The following is a 17800-nucleotide window of genomic DNA, read 5'->3' on the forward strand; positions in this document are numbered from 1 at the left end:
GTGATCAAGTCCCTGGCTTCCAGGCAGCTTTCTCTTCAGCCTGCTCAGTTTCCCAAAGAAATGTCTCTTTAATGATTTGGAGATTCCTGAGCAGCTATGTCCATTATTCAGTCACCCCATAAATCACTTGCATTCCATTATATCTTGTCTCACTGTGAAACTAGCAGTTAGCTGACTTCCATGTCACTGATGTCTTTGTATAAGTATTTCTAGAGTTTTATGCCATGAAATACGTATGTACTAAGACTCATAAAGTCAATTGATTAATGTCTTATTTTCTCACCAGATTGTCCAGAAGGGATATATCTGCCCTGCAATAATAATAGAGGCCTGTTACCAAGGCAGTTAGCACTTCAAAAACGTTTCTGCATGTCACCAGTATTTTGTCAGATGGCCTTACACTAGCAGGGGACTCATGAGTCGATATGCTGATCACATTGATCAAGGGTGTTCTGGTTTATAGAAAATATGGAAGGATATATGCACATTAAGTAGAATTCCAGCAAAGATTCTTAAGGTTAGATGTTACAATCTGGGAAGCAGTTCCAGAGAGATGTATGCTTTCTGATGAATGAGACTTCAGATCTAAGAAAAACAGAATCCCTCTCATCACCTCATAGCTAAATAAAGCACAGGAAAAAATTTAGAAATTAACCCCAAAGTGGCTAACAATGTATGTTCTTTCTTGACTATTTCATGTTCAGTTTTTCAAATTAAGTGGTGCTGTAATTGATAGCCTAAAATGTATTTTTTCCTATCTTTTAGTTGTGATTTCTACCCCCCAGTTTTTCTTTCCCCTAATTGTTTACCTGGTGTCAAGTTACCATGGTTACCGAAGTTCCTCTCCTCAGCCCCACGCCGAGAGGCCGGATAGAGTAAAGAGAGGACCCTGCTGGCATTTCCAGCTGCTTGATGTTTCTTTAGCCCAGGAAAGCACGGGGTTGGGAGAAGAGAACCCTTCTTTCCAACACGGAAGTTTGTAACTCTGTTTTTCCTGTCCCAGAATGCCTGTGAGCTATGGAAGCTGAGAGGGCATGCTTACCTTCCCTTCCCTTTCTGTGTTGCCAGGAAACCAAGCCCCCCCTCTCTCCCCCTCTGCCCCTCTGTGGAGAATACTCCTACATCTTTGTGGGCATTTGAAGAAGTCGGTGTCTGTTATCTCTTACCTTGGTGTGTGTAACCTTGATTTGTAGAAAGTTTGTAAGATGTACTAACTGAGAAAATAATTGGTTCTTTCTCTGATGTTCCCTCCCTCCGAGAAACCCTGTTAAAAGAGACCCCCCAGACCCCAAAACCTTTGTCTCTCATCTCTTGGATTCCCCTTCACAGAAATAAACTGTGGAATGCAAACCAGAGAAAGAGTCCCCCCCTTATTTCTTTACTCGCTCTATAGACTTAGATTCTTGAAGAAAATCAGTGAACCCCACAAACATATGCTGGCTCGAAACTCGAGTGAAGAGAAACATCATCACGGAGCTAGCCGGGCCACACTGGAGAATTACCGAGTCAAAATGGGTTATTTTTTATATATATTTTACATTTTAGAGAATAAAACACTTCTGTGATTTTATTTTGCATTTTCTCTGATATGGCAGCAATTTCTAGAAAATTTTAAATAAAACTATATTCTTCTCCTAGGAAAATTATGAGAAGCACAGTCCTGCCCTTGGTGCAGCAAAGATCTCTTGTGCTTTTGATGTTTAGCTGCAAGGAGATCCTGACTGTGTCCTCTCCTGCACTTCCCAGGGTAGCTGAAGAGAGCAGGTAGCTGAGAAAACCTCCTTGGTCTTCTCCAGATTAATCTAAACCAGCTCTATAAGTGTCTCCCTATGGGTTCTGTGCTCCACCTGTCCACATAGCTGAGCACTCATTGCAGCTTGATAATGCCCTTGCTGTCATGGGGATCCCCAGCAGGGTCCTGGGCCAAAGACTCTGGCTGTCCCTGTGCTGGAGCGCTGGGGATTAAGGTGTTCATCTGCACAGGGCTGCTGTGTTGGGCCTGAGCCCTTCATCCTCTGTGGTGCTCCACAGCCTGCTCACTTACTCCTGCAGCTCCATACTGAGGATTTTTCCCTGTTGAGCAAGAGCTGCTGACCTGGTTCTTCCGTTGACCCTTGTTTGTTCTTCATTTGCTGGGACTCCCTGCCTCCTCTTCATCCAATTTTTTCCAGTTGGGGGGTGAGCTGTTGACAAACAGAGATAATTATCTCTACTGAGGGTCTTTTAGATGTTCCACAAGGAGGTTTTACTGTCAAATTTACTAACGTGTTATATTTAGCATGACATAGAATTTTTATTTAGCAGAGGCATACAGCAATGCACACCATAATATAGCAATTGCAATAAATAATTTAATGATAGGAATGTGATTCCAATTATCAATCTCTTGTCCTGATGCTGGGTATCTCCATTTATAGGCAAGGAATATGTGGTTGAATTTATCAGCACAAATTTGTTTTTTTCAAAGATATATTTTTTTTTTATTATTTATCCAGTTTTATATCTTATGCTTGGCTGGACCATATAAACACTTTCCCCTGCACACACCAGGCTGGTCACACACTAGAAGGACATTGCTCTCTACTCATTATCTCAGGGGAGGCAGTTTATAAAAACTGATGATTCATTGGAGCAGCCAAATATCCAAAACAAAGGTGATCCTCCAGTTGCCCCTTGTTTCGATGTAAGTTCACCCTGCTTTATAATTGGTGATCATTCTTGATTTTTGCCCATAAAAAAGGTTTTGAGCCTATCACTCAGCAAAAGCAATAACCGCTAAGAAACAGAGGAAGTATTTTAGTGTTTTGCATGTGTTTAACTTCCACCCAGTTCCACCCACAAAAAAAAAAAAAATGTTCTCTGTTAGTTTGCTACAGATTCGGCAGATCTTTATTAAAAGGTGGTGCAGAATACTTTCTCCTTTCTCTTTCTAAGAGCCTCTTCTTCTTTATGCATCTATGACTTTTTTTTCCATTTTATTTTTGGATTATGTGTGCAATATTCAATGTGTACTTGTTATTGTTGCAGCAGTTATAGTCAGTGAAGTAGTGAGGACTTCAGGAATTATAGATGACCGTTACATCCAAGCATCTTAGATTAATAACAGCATTATTGGATAAAATTCAAGTCAAAAGTATGTTCTAATAAGTGAACTGAATTCTTGTATCTGCCAAGAATGTGAAGTACCTTCCAAATACGAACTAAAATAATGCTAAGAAATCAGTCTGCAAGAAAGTTTGTAAAAAGGATGGTGCACTTACTAGAGTGAAGATGTTGTGCAGCTTCTATTTTGTCCATTACTTGAGGGTGATGGCAGTGCCGTTGAAATTACTTTAATTAATATAGTTACATAATTGTTATTCCTGTGTGTCTCAGCCTGTGAAGAGGCTCTTCACTGCCCTAGAAGTAAATAGTACCCATGGCTCCAGTGCAAGGCTGTTCGTACACATTGTCACATACTAGTAGCTCTTTTGAGATGTATATTACAGAGCTCACTGAGTTTAGAGTTGTGTTTGTTTCAGTCAAACCCTAGCCATGAAAAATTATTAATTAGATGTAGGTTACTACATCTCTAGACTTTTAGCTGCACAGCTTGTGCAGAATTAAAAAAAAGTGCAAGTTGTGATGGGCTGTTGATTGTGTAGGAACATGAGAAGGGGGGACTGTTTGAATGAATCTGTGGCTCAAATGATGAGACATAACAGATGTGACCTATTATTACTGATTTCCAAGTAAAATTGCAAACAATAATATACTAACATGAAAACTAAGACACAGAGTTACTAAGTGATTTCTTTCCCACTGTATATTTATAGGAAAAACTATAACCAAAGCTGAAAATTTTATATGTTCCTTTTTTTGTTAGTCTCTACAAATTTAGTTATGATGTTGAAAGAAGCAGGACAGAATTAAAAAGTTAAAACCAAAGATTTTTATGGGGAAATCAGAAAAATCTCAAAACCATATACAGAATTAAAAAGTTAAAAACAAAGATTTTTATGGGGAAATCAGAAAAATCTCAAAACCATATATATTATTCAACCACATGTAGGACAGTTAAGAGGTAACTAGGTAGACTGAAATGAATGAATGAACAAATGAATGAATGAATGAATGAATGCTTTTCTGGATTGTGTTACTGCTGGTCTGATCCCATATTTAATGATTTAATGAATTTTAATGTTTTCTATGGAAGGACTTGCCTTAAGGCTGGTTCACTCGCCAAAGTGGCAACATGGTGTGTAAAATGACCTCTTGCCCATGGCTGGTTGCAGGAAAAATAGCACTTTGAAATTATACCTCTGGGGAAGTTATAATGATTTTTCAGAGGATTTGTAGAAGTAACTTGAACTCGGCTTCTTGGCCTGACTATCCTCAGGTGATATCACCTACTTCATTTTAAACTGGCCTGCTGGAAGCACTCACATATGTAATTTACTCAGGTTTTGTTCTACTATCCAGTTTATCCGGGAGCTCTTTGTAGAAGACTAAACTAGATGAATTTTTGCATGTTATACCGTCTGTTTGTATAGCTGAGAAATGACTCACATGTTTCAGCTGGACCAGCTGTTAGCTGGCTGTAAAAGCTTCAATGTATCTTGCTGCATTGGAATCTCAACATGTGCAAATTCCTGACTGCAGTTGCCAGCAGAGTGCTGTGCAGTAATGGCAGCACAGACAGCTTGTTCCAAAATGCCCTCTTGACTGTAGCCTTCCTTCCAACATAAAGCTGCCTTCTAGCCTTCTCCCATTCCTGGGCATCTTTGAAGCTGGTCAAATACTGCATCTAAACTGCCTTAAGTGAGCATTTTTTCAACTTCCTGCTATATCAACAATTTCCTGGTGGAAGTCTTGAACTCTTGGCACACTTTCATTGTCATTATCATAAAAAAATTGACAGACCCTAGATGAAACTATCTATGTCTGCTTGGTACTTGAAGCATAACCCTATGCCAAACGGTCTGTCTGCATGCACCTTTTAATGTTATCGGAAATTTTTACATTGTCTTTGGGAGAGAGGAATGTTACCTTGGTAGAAGATTGAATACCATGAGAATCTGAGTGCATGTGCATTTGTCGAAGTCTCTGCAGCAAGAATAGTGCTGGAATCCAAAATAAAATCTCTCTGAGTCCCTCAGAGAGAGAAAGTAATTAAGATATATTAAACCACATAGACATGGAGTAAGAGTGTAGGTTTTAATTTTAAGTTCTAATATAGCTTAAATGCCTTAAGAGCCTGTGTTAGCTAGTGAAAAGCCTTATTACCCATTTTAAAGTTGAACGAAAATACTCTTCACAGATTGAACTTAAGACATAATGAAAACATAAGCTTGCATTCTTAGAATCGATAGGATTATTCACGTAAATAGATAATACCCTATACATAAGATTTAGGTAAAAAGAACACTGCTTTCACATGTTAGAATTAAGCTTGGATTGGTGTGGAAAATATTGTTTTAGAAATGTTTTTAGCTGATTAGATGATTTACTAATTTAATCCCCTGTACTGGGGATCTCACACAAACACACACACACACACACACACACACACACACACACACACACACACAAAAGAAGAGCAGCCGCACCATCATCACCAAGAAGAACTACTGCAACTGTTTCTGTTGAGAAACATGCTGAGAAGCTGTTGCCTAGAACATCGGACCTTTATACCAGAGAGCTGCTGCTCAGAATTTGGGATTTTATGCCAAAGCTTTTAGCAAGGACTTTAACTCTGAACTCTTTGCCTTCAAGACAAACAATTTATACAATATTTATACAATAAATACTTTTCTAGCAACCAACAACTGCTCATGCCTCCTTGAGACCCAGTAATCCCCTTGAATCCCCATTGAATTCTTGACAGAATAGTTTGACATTTTCCCAAATCATGTCCCAGAAGTTTTTTCCTTTTTATATTTAAAACATTGTAGTAGTTAAAACATTGAAACAAGTATGATAAAAACTTTCAGTTGGCTGATTACTTAAATGCTGGATGGAATACTTATTTTGAATGTTAATTTGTAAACTGTGGTGTTGTTTCTGTTTTTTATAGGGAATAATAAAAATTCTCTACAGTTTTCAAGTGTGTCTTCAATAGCATTAGTGAAATCTATACTGGAAAGTAAGGTCTCTCACTTTTTTATATACATGCATTTTATTTTTGGTGAGGAAATCTGCTACAGATGTACAAGAAAAAGGACTGTCTAAAAAAATCATTTGAAAGAGTAAGTACAAAGATTAAATTTTAATTCTTAATTATATGCAAATTCAGACTGTTTTTGAAAAGTGTAGCTGTATATGCAAACCCAAATATCATTCCCATGCAGAATGACCATTTATACTATTGTTATTTTATAGGCAAAATAACTGTGAACAAGAGATGGTGGCTGGTTTGTTTCGAAAAATAGCTACCTGTATTTATAACACAGATCTCAATACAAAACTAAACACTGACATTGTTGTGTTTCAGGGCTTTACTTTTTTCTTTTTCTTTCTTCCCTCCCTTCCTCCCACAAATAGGGAAATAATATGCTCTTAAAATTATTATTAAGATACTACTGTATTTTAAGAATATTTTCTGAATGTCCGTACAGTGCTATATCAAGTGATTACACAGGATTTTACTTGAATGAATCGTAAGTTTTTTATGTAATTCTAACCATGGTTATTTAATTTTTTTGTTGAGATAATAAATACTGAAAAACTAATATATAGCACTTAATCTTATTTTTATAACACTAATTTTTAAAAATCTACAATGAAATTAAACTATATTTTTATAATAAGTAGTTAATTTGCTTTTGCAGACTCATTTTGAAAAATTATTTTCAAGCCAGAATCCCTGTCTGCACTAGATAGATATAGTAGTAATTTATTCCATGATGTGTTAATGAAAATAAATGTAAAAGACCTTCTCACAATGTCTTTTTCAACCTTGGAATAAGTTAAATAAAATCTTTTAGTTGATCATAAGCCATAAACTTGTGTAGCTTTGGTGATACATGTTCTGTCAATGAGTCAGACTCCTCTGGAATGAAATAATTATCTTGATCAATAAAGTAAATTAGGAGTAAAAGACAGAGTGTAAGAGGAAGACGCTGGGTATGACAGCGAATTGGTGTTGGTATTTCACTTGTTTGATCTTGCTTTTATACAAAATTCTTAAAATACTAAAAATAAAAATGCCAAGATTAGCTTCTGTTGAACAAATTTTATTTCTAATCTTAAATAAATAGTCATGCTAAGTCAAACCAGAAAGGTTGCACTAAGAAGACCTCCTGAAGTTTAATAGGACATAATGTTCTGATTCTGAAATGCTGCAGCCACCAATGACAGTCTTCATAACCTCCTCCCAAACTTGAAGATAAAGTGCTGTAGTGTAGCAGGTATGTCAGAGGTGAGAAGCCTATGCTAGAGGAGTCATATGGATTGGTGTGGGGATTTTTGCTGCTCAATATCTGATCATTAGAATTAAGGAGCCTGCAAAAGAAAAAAAAAAATCTATTGAGTAATTTGCACCCACTGTAACACTGGCACATGATGAATGAAGAGCTGCATCTCAGTCTACCATCTATCTTACTATCTAAGAGGGTCCACCAGTTTCAAGGTTGACATAATTGTATTTAAAGCTGGTGATTGTGTGGAAAAAGCTGTGCAGTTTAGTGGTAGCAGGATACTTACAGATATTTGACTATTTACTAAGCGAATTAAACACAAATACATGGGAAGTATCAAAGGCACAATATCACCTTAATGGAATAAAAAATTCTCAGTTGACTCCTCCTACAGCCAGCCAAAGAGAGCAAAAGGTGTGAAATCCCCCAGGATGACATAAGGACAGAAATGCCCTGCCTAGAGAGCCATTTAAATTGACAGCTTAGAGACTTATAGGATTTGCTATGGGATGCAAGGGAAAGAGCAATTTGCAATGGGTCAGTCATAAATTCGGGGAATTCATGCAAGGGAATTTTTGTGTGTGTAATGTGTTATGGGAGGCTTAGAGGAAGGAGCAAAGGGTTGGAAAAAGAAGGATCTGGGTGGGTTGGGATGAACTGGCATGGGAAAAGGGAGGGGCAAGGGCTAAATAGGTCTGGTCATGTTTGAACAGCTTACTGCTTGGTAAACTTGTGTCACAGCTCTTGTACTTGAACTGCAGTTTGTCCTACATTCTCATTAAATCCTAATTGTTTGTTCAATGATTTTCTCAAGGGAAGTAGTGAAGGGGGAAGAGCTGATTTCTCCTTTCTGGTGACAAGCATCAGGACACAAAGAAATGAAACAAAGTTGTGTCAGGGAAAGTTCAGACTGGACATTAAGAAAAGGTTCTTCACTGAAAGGTTGGTTGGTCACTGGAACAGGCTTGCCAGCGAAGTGGGCATGGCACCAAAGTTGCTAGAATTCAAGGAGTGTCTGAATAATGTCCCTGGTCATATTGTTGTGTGGTCCTAACAATAAAAAAAAAAAAAGGGAGCAGGGAGTTGTACCAAATAATCTGCATGTGTCCCTTCCAATTTGTGCTATTCTATGAATTTATGACTCTAATTAATAACTAATTCAAATTAATTTAAGAAAAGAACAAAGATTACCTTGCAAGTTAATGTGAAACCGTTATAATAAGGAAGGATTTAAAAACTGGCTCTGATGACTTCTTGTGAAAATGTTTTCATCATGACCTTCCCTTTTAAATTTAGAAATCTTTAGGTTTAGGGTCCCACTCTATCTTGTGGAGAAAGCAGCACTTTCAGAGTGATCCATTCCATCCTAAAATTAATCTCCACCTTGAGGTGTGTTTTTCTCTACCAGACAGTGGTGTCTGGATGACTGATATTAGGCAATTAATCTCACTCAACTAAAAGTAGGTAAAATGAATCCTATCTAAATGACAACTTGAAGCTATTATAATTTAGGACAGGACAGGAAATGTTATAATTTCAATGGAAAACAGGCTGGCTGACCACACCATAGAGAAAAAAATCTTAATGGGACATTGACATTAGATGAAGAATTTCAAGGGCAGATTGTGTTTATTGTTTCAGATCAGCTCACAGTTCCGCAGTTGAAACAAATCTTTCGATTGTCCCCACTTTCTGTGCCTTGGAGCACTTTCTGTGTTTTACTGTGGAGCAGCATGTCTTTCTCATGGGGCTGAACCAGAAGATTCAGTCCAATTTGGACTGAAGACCAGACTATAGTATTGATGCATATAAGCGTGGGGTTTCAGTCCTCAGCTTCAGCTGCTTTGTTTTATTAAGCACCATTTGGTTTACTTTATAAGTATAGTCCAATAAAAATGCATTAATGCTAAACAATATTTCTTCAACACAGCGTGAAGGCAGGGGGAATGTCACAAGTTGAGGAGATACAAAAACGCCCATGTGGCTGCCTTCACTTTTTGTGTATGTGGTGGTTTTGCATTATTTGACATTTGGTGAGGAGGAAAGAAGCCACCCACCGAAATTATTTTTCAGAGAGAAGCTGCCAAGAGTTTCCTCTGTGCCTGGCAAAAACCAATAGATGGCTAGCTCTTAGAATTGATATCCCTTTTAAAAGCTAGATTTGCTTCTGTGAGATTCACGTTTTAAATATGGGCAAATCTGCACGGTCGGGCGGGGCTGGCCCCCTGTGGCCCGGCTGAGATTTTCTGAGGGGACGTGCGCGGGCTGCCGGGCCCCTCAGCGGGGAATCCACCGGGCCCCTTCCCGGCAGAGCCCGCCGGTCCTTTTCCAGCGGCACCGCCGGGCCATGCCAGCCAGAGGCTCTGTCAGCGCTGGGAGCGGCCCTGAGGCCCGGAGCGGCCAGGGGCCGGGAGTGGCTGCCCCTGGCCTGGTCCGGGAGCAGCCGCGTGGCCGGGACTGTGGGGCTGAAAAATTGGTGTGACTGAGACAATGGTGCATGGCCGTTCTGCTTTGGCGTGGCTCACAGTGAACTTTGTTTGTTTAGCTGCTTTTAGCCAGCCGTGCTGTGGAGAGAAGTGTGATACATAGCATGAGTAAATTCGTGCTGAAATTATAATCTTGTCTGACAAGAATCCTAGCATATTTCCAGGAAACCTTCCCTGACGAAATTATAGTGATATACAGCAAGGCCAACATGAATATTAGTCTGCAAGGGGCGTATTTCCAAGAAACCTCTGTCCGATAAGATTATAATGATATGCACTTGTAAATATTTGTCTGCAAGAAGAGTATTACAAGAAAGTGGACTAAATTACAACATATACACCCAAAAAGCATGAATATTTGTCTGCAAGAATTGTATTCCAAAGGACCCCCGCCGCTTTTTTTATAAAAAGCCGCCCTGGGACAGTCACAATTTGTGAAGCATGGTGGAGAAGTGCTGCAGAAAGCCTCCTCCCCGTCTCACCTGGTGCTGTTTGCCCAGCACAGTGCCAAACTGATTTTTGCTTATGGTTTCTTTTTACAATTGTATTTTGATCATAGAGTAGATTTCTTCTTTTAATTAATCAAATTTGTTATTCATTTACAACAGAAGGGCAAAAAAGGCATCAGCAGCAGCTTTTCCTGTTTCTGACACTTTTCATGGAAAAAAGCGCTGAGTAAAGCTGGTGGCCAGCACGGCTCGCAGGATGTCGGCAGAGACCCCGTGAGCAGCAGCGAGACGCACGGTGAGTGATCCCCCCGATGGACAGCCTGGATGAGATCAACCTTTCAGTGCTGCAGAACTCTATAAGAACTGTTTCAGTTGATAAAGCTTGAGAACAAATGAACCTACAAACACCAAATCTCTCCTGAATCAGTAAAAGGAAAGGGTGAAGACACGTAAGGAAAACAACATGGGACACTGAGATCAGTAAAGGAAGAGTCAAATTCTAGTTAAGAGAGGATTGAGGAGATGCCTTGGTCTTGGGCTGAAATTCTCTTTGTAAGGCTATGGCAAAGATATATTTTTGATATATCAGACTTTGTGTTTTTTTCTCTGTAATTCATGAAGTGCATGGGGGGATGCAGCATTCATCGACAGCTCATGAGAAAAGAGCACTTGTGCTGAAGTGTGTGGATGCTGAAAAGCTGTAATCCAATGAGAAGCTTAAACAGAGAAAAATAAGAAACTTTGTCCAGGGATAGAAGAAGAAAACCTTCTGTTCCCAGAGATAAAAGAAGAGAACTTTTAGTTTTTTCATGCTGGAACAGCTCATCCTTAAAATAGCACCCCATAAGTTGACATGACCCATGAAAGCAGCTTTGGGAAAGCTGCAAGGCATGGCAGGGACATTCACTCTGCAAACAGATTTTCCTTTCCCAGGTGGCTGATTCACCATGACACTGAAGCCACAAGAGAACAGTTTCTGGTGGAGAAGTCTCCATGGCATAGTGAGAGAAACTTCTCTTCCTACAAGAACTGATGAAAGACTATTGTAGAGGTGGTAACTGATTGAAAATCCCAGGTTTTGTCTCTACGTTGTCAGAAGGAAAGAAGAGTAGTTGTGGGGAGGGGAGAAGTGTTCTGAAGGTTTTATTCTGATCCTTATTATACTTTTAGTTCTTTTAATAAAGTTTTTTTATACCTTTTTAGTTTTGAGCCTGCTTTGTCCCCCTCCTAATTCATATCTCACACCAGGAAATGAGTAAATAATCCTAGCAGGTGCAGTGGCGATTTTAGCCAGCATTAAACCCACTACAGTATAACAGACATATTAATATCAAAAGTGGTAAGACACAGTAACAGTACAAAAGGAAAATCCATCAAAATGTTTACTTCAGCTGTCTCATACATTACTCATGCCTAAAAAATAAGACATAGAAATGCTTCCATCTGCTCTTGCCTCTTTTCTGCTAACATCAACTTTTCTATGTGGCAAGAAAACTTTAAGTCATTATGAATGAGCTGTTTTGTTCAAAACAGATTTTTAAAACCTAAAATTTTCACTCTAGAACACTGTACTTAGGCAGTTAATTTACTTCTCACACTGTTAAAAATGTTCAATGTGGCAAATCTATATGCCATACTTAATATTTAATATCAGTTTATAATATAGTCCTCAATCAACATTTGGAAGTTTTGGAAGAGTATTCATTATTCATATTTCTGAATACAATAGAAAAGATTTAATGAAATGAAACATACACACATTTTAAAGTTACTCTAAAAACCCCACATATTTAGAAACAGATGGTGTTTTTCTACTTATTTGCCCAAGTGTTTGAGCATTGATTTTCTGCATCTTAATATATGCCTCAGGATAACTCCTGGTGCACACATCCAGCCCAATCTCTCTGACTTCTGCTCCTAACCACATTTCGGAAGCTTTTTCAAGCAGCAAGTTGCTAATATGACATTGTTATGCAGCTGTTTTGGGTAAATGAAGATGTTTTCACTGCCAGTGGTATGCAAGATGAAGCTTGTTGGCTGCATATGCATTTCCAAATTTTAGCAATGTGGTCACAGAATGGCTCTGGCTGTTCTATAGAATATATTTTATCATGACTCCATTCATCTCTATATTCTGCTTTTTTTTCTCATGTGTCTTATATTCTGTTAGAGGTGACTATGCCCACACGGGTCTGGGCTTGGGGAATTCCTCCTGTATCAATGAGGCTCGTGCAGTTCTGTCTCTCCAGGCTGTAGTGAGGTTGAACACATATTCCCAGCAGGTGCAAACACCCCCTTCTCTGACTAAACTGTACCTATGACCAGGCACACAGACTGAAAAAAATGGTGCTTTTATTTACACCCTCATAAACATGGGGCTCCCATAAACATGCATCCATGTTAGATGGCCTTGTTAGAGGAGCTTTTCAATTCCATCTGAGGAAGGCTGGAGTGTGCTATCTGCAACATGCACACACATGCACATCATGACTCTCATGTAGCTGGTGTTCCACACAGCTGGCACCTAGTGTCGTGGAGCTATTCTCCCCTATGTCCTCAAATCCTTCAGAATCATGATCTAGATTTTGAAAGCACTTTGATGGTACTCAAAACTCTCACTGTACTTCTCTGCTGTCCAACTGGGCTAGTTAGTTTTCACAGAGACATACACAGAGGAGACTGTAGTGTCACTGTAGGAGGACACTGTCAGCCTTCTTTTCTCTAGGATGAGCAAGCCAAGAGACCTCAGACACCCTTGATAAGTCTTGTTCTTGAAACCTTTCTCCACCTTGTCACTAATGCACTCTAATACTTTGAGGTCCTCCTTATAGTGATGTACCCAAAACTTCAGATAACCTTCATGGATTTGGGAGTGGGTTTAAAGAATGGCTGCAATTACTTGTATGGTAAGCAGATCTTGCTGGATGATGGTGATGCTTCCTAGTCATCCATCCCCACCCTAATCCCAGAACTATTGTTACTGTAGGGGTTTTTTGCATGGTTCTGAAATCAGTCTCTTCAGAAAAATGTATTGTAGGACATTAATTTTCTTCTGTAGCAGCTTTGTCTGATTTGAAATATGCTTGCTTAGTGAGGGAATTTGTAGTCCATTTCTGACATATGCTCATATATTATATCTTGTTTGTACTGAGTACTTCTCTAAAAAACAATATATAACCATTAAATACAATCTGTGATAAAAGATGGATTATCTAAAAGGTAGAACTCTTTTTCATTTATTTCAACGTATATTTTTATACACCATCTGTCCTCTTTTGTTATCTGCAGCTCTTAAATGCAAAACTGCTACTACTGTCCACAAAAAAAGGAAAGCTATGATTTTACAAAATGCAGAGGAATGCTGTGGGAGTGATTATTAAATGACTTGAATGATAGGAGAAAAGCCACATATTTACTATTTGTCTGTGTAGTTAGGCAGGGAACTATTGTGGAACTGCAATGCTCCAGTTGTATGGGTGACCGTATGGGGGGGAGAAAGGCTGTGCAAGAAAGTCACTATAAAATCTAAAACATCTGTAGAATTCATTAATTACAGACCACATAACTTGAATGGACATGCCAGAGGAATTGGTACACTTAGTACACATGATAGAAATTATCAGAATATTTTAAAACTGAGTTTAGTTAGTGATTATAACTTTAATAAGGTTTCACATTATAAATACTCTTCATCTTTGAATTTCTTTGAATAATTCATCTACCAACTTCCTTTTTTTTTTTTTTTAAATATGTGTATTAACCATTTTTACCATAATTTTTCTCCTTGTATAAAAGTGTTTCTGAGAATGTTTCATTTCAGAAGCCTAATGGTGATGCTGGTTACATTCCTCCCAGAGACATAACACACAGAACATGGAGGATACAAGCACATTTCTTAACTATATGCAATCTAATCAAAATTACTAGATTTTTCATCTGTGATCAAAATGACCTAATTAAATATGTTAGCAGTCATAGGGGGTTTGAATGGCTAGTAAAACAGTTATATGCTTGCTTCCAGTAATTTAGCTGGAATAATTATTTGTCTGATCAGTAGAATGTACCCATAGAGGGAAAGTAAATGTCAACTGTTTTTCTATTTTTCGCATATATTTCCTCAGTCAGAGTATGCTGCATTTTTGCCTCTATAATAAAAAGCAGGCAGATGGCAGTTGGTCCAACTGGAGAGGGGAGCAGCAGAGGTCAGATTTCAATGACTAAAGTCTTCCTCTCTGAGAGAGAGGAAGGCAGGAAGGCAAGCAGGCAGGCAGGAATGCAGGCAGTGAGGAAGGAAATGAGGAAAGAAGTGAGGAAGCGAGGAAGTGAGGAAGCGAGGAAGTGAGGAAGTGAGGAAGTGAGGAAGGAAGGAAGTGAGGAAGGAAGTGAGGAAGTGAGGAAGGGAAGAAGGGAGGGAGGGAGGAAGGACCAGCTAGCTATTATTTTAAAACAGGTTTTCACAGTGATGCTAACGCTTGTTTTGCTGGCAATGGCAAATAAAAAAAAAAATAAACAGGAAGATGCTTGTACTATGAGAGCCATGACATGCAAATTAACTTTGACATTGTTCCTGTCAGATTTTCTAAAGAATTGTATAGCAGCGTAGAGAAGAGAATTTTTTTTTGATTACAGCTTCAAACAAAAGTTTAGAAAAAAGTTCACATAGAAGTTCACTAAGGACATGTTCTTAAAAGTCATCATTTTGTTTCAGGGAAATAGAAACAGTTATGCACTTCTTTTTGTTCTCTCACTATTGATACTTTTCAGTTGAGTGGTAGGCAATTATTTCTTTTTCTTTCCTGAATGACTTCTTAGTTTCTACTGTATATTGGTTGCACATTGCTTGTACAGACATGATTGTCTTTCCTGGGGAACTTAGTCACAGTAGTTGAACCTGAACTGGGGGAATCTATGGACTTGTACAGATCAGTTACAATTACTACTGAAATTTGTACAGGACAAGCTCTTTCTCATGCAGAATGTATGACCTGTTTGGTGTCAAATCCCTCATTCATTGTAGTTGGAATCTGTCATTCATTAATGATACAGGGTTTTTTTACATTAGTCAAAACAAAGTTAACACTCTGCTTATTTACATTTATGTGCATGTGTGAGTGTGTATGTTTCTGACAAACTCTTTTCCAGTCTTAGTCCTTTCCTTGCTTTGTTGATAGTTCTGCATTTACACTATGCTTGGTAATTGTTAAGATGATTTCAGGACTGAAATGCACAAATGTGCTTTTTTTTGTAGTGAAGGAGTGGGACACATAACAGTTTGGGTTCTATTTCATTTTTTTTACCAATGGTGTATTTAAGTAACAAATATGTCTTGTTATATAGTGCAATGCAGCAATAACATGGAATTTTCTCTATGGCTGATATGAGGTAGGTATTAAAAGTATAACAGTGCTGCAAAAACATTTTTCCCCCAGACTTCTTTGTAATCTTTGTACCAGCTAATATTTTCTTGGTTTGACTTGTTGTGTTCCCAGTGTGAATATCTTCCACAAACAGAACCAGGCATCCCACTGCCACTCAGTTTGATAGGAGAACAAAATGATCTACTCGTGACAGCAGTCATCCCTGGAAAAATGAAGCAAGCAGTCATGGCTCCTTCTCTGGTACAACCTTGCAATTTCATCTCTTGACAAGAGCTTACTGCACTGTGTCAGCTTTAGATTTGGACCTTAATAAGGTACAGAAAGAGATATTCTCACCACAGCTGCTGTCATTTCATTCCTGAAATGGCAGAAGATGTCCTGAATTTTATGTCCTTACCGAGGGGATTACATGTTAAGAAATCTACCGAAGTTTCATAAAATGAGCACCTTGGTTTTGTCAGCTGTCCATAAGTGTAATTCTTTCATCATTCTTTCTAAATTTGTAAAGCTTACTGAAATTAACTATTTTTAATGTGAAATGCTGCTTTTTAATCTATCAGCATCTAGAGAAGGCTGAATGTCACTTTTTGTATTTCACAAGGCACAACATAGCTGTCATATCTTATGCAGTAATACTCTTTTCCTTACTTTTTACAAAAACGATCAGAATATCTTGGAGTTTAGTGGTTTTCATTTTGCCTTTTTTGGGTTTTTTTTGTATTTTTAATATGATATAATTTGACATAAAATTGAATCTCTTTCATGCAGAGGTTTAGGAACTCATTGTCCTTGAAAAATAATGCACTATGTAGGCCATGCATGTGTACTGCTTTGACTTTGGTGACTCTGGATGGGAAATAGTGAATGAAAGCTTCAACTTGCAGTTACAGGAATGATTCATCCTCTTGAAATATGGGAACCTTCTTCCAAAAGGTAGGAAGGATTCAAGGCAAGATGGCAGGCAAAAAAAGCCTAGAAAAAATACTCTGATCCTCTTAATTCAGAGGGATAAGCCTTCACTTACTCTATGAAGTGTTGATGAGGCAGTGGATGGCCATTAGGAGAACTAGATGATGGTGTAGACAGTTTTTGAAGAACTTTTCAAAAGAAGAGCTGTGCTATTTCCATGCACTAACTATGCACCTGGAAGTTACAGCAACAGGCATTTGCTGACTCCAGAAACCCCAATGTTTGTGTCAGTGGATGGTCCCTTCAGGATGCTAAAATGTAGCTTTTAAGATGTATTCTAATGGGATTTATCACTTAAACTAATACCATAAATTTTATAAATAGGATAATTTTTAGAGGATAGGTGACGACTTTCTATCTTTTGAGTTGGATCCAGTGGATGACTTTCTGTATGTGACTTTTAGGAATGTGATTTTGCGTGTGTAGGGAGAAGCCTATTTTTGTGAGGGATAGCTTTAAGGTAAACCTGAAAATGGTATGTGAAAGGAGTGCCTAATATATAAAGAGTAAAAGGATACTTGTCTCATTTGAGATTTTAATTTCTCAAGAATTTCATAGAAACACTAGAAAAATACAGTGCATATGGATAATAATATATCACTATGTATCCAGAAAGGCTCACTTGAAAGGACTCTTTTTTTCTCAAAAATGTACCTAGCTGCTAACAATTCTAGTAATCTGCAGAACTCAAAAGCTTTGTGCATGTATCTGACTTCATTACTTCATTGGCGCATTGGTACGTTTTATGTCAAAAAAGATTTGGCCAGAGAGAGGTTTCTGTTAGCTTCTTCCATCTTTGAAGTAAATTCACACACAGCTTGTTAAATGAATCTCCTTATAGAGTGTTTGCTCTTTTCTCACCTTCTACGAAAGGAAAGGTGCGGAAAGGAAAGGTGCAGAAAGGTGCGGAAAGGTGCAGAAAGGTGTGGAAAAGAAAAAGAAAAAGAAAAAAAGAAAAAGAAAAAGAAAAAGAAAAAGAAAAGAAAAGAAAAGAAAAGAAAAGAAAAAAGAAAAGAAAAGAAAAGAAAAAGAAAAGAAAAGAAAAGAAAAGAAAAGAAAAGAAAAGAAAAGAAAAGAAAAGAAAAGAAAAGAAAAGAAAAGAAAAGAAAAGAAAAGAAAAG

This window comes from Parus major, chromosome 2, assembly GCF_001522545.3.
Source record: "Parus major isolate Abel chromosome 2, Parus_major1.1, whole genome shotgun sequence".
NCBI lineage: Eukaryota > Metazoa > Chordata > Aves > Passeriformes > Paridae > Parus > Parus major.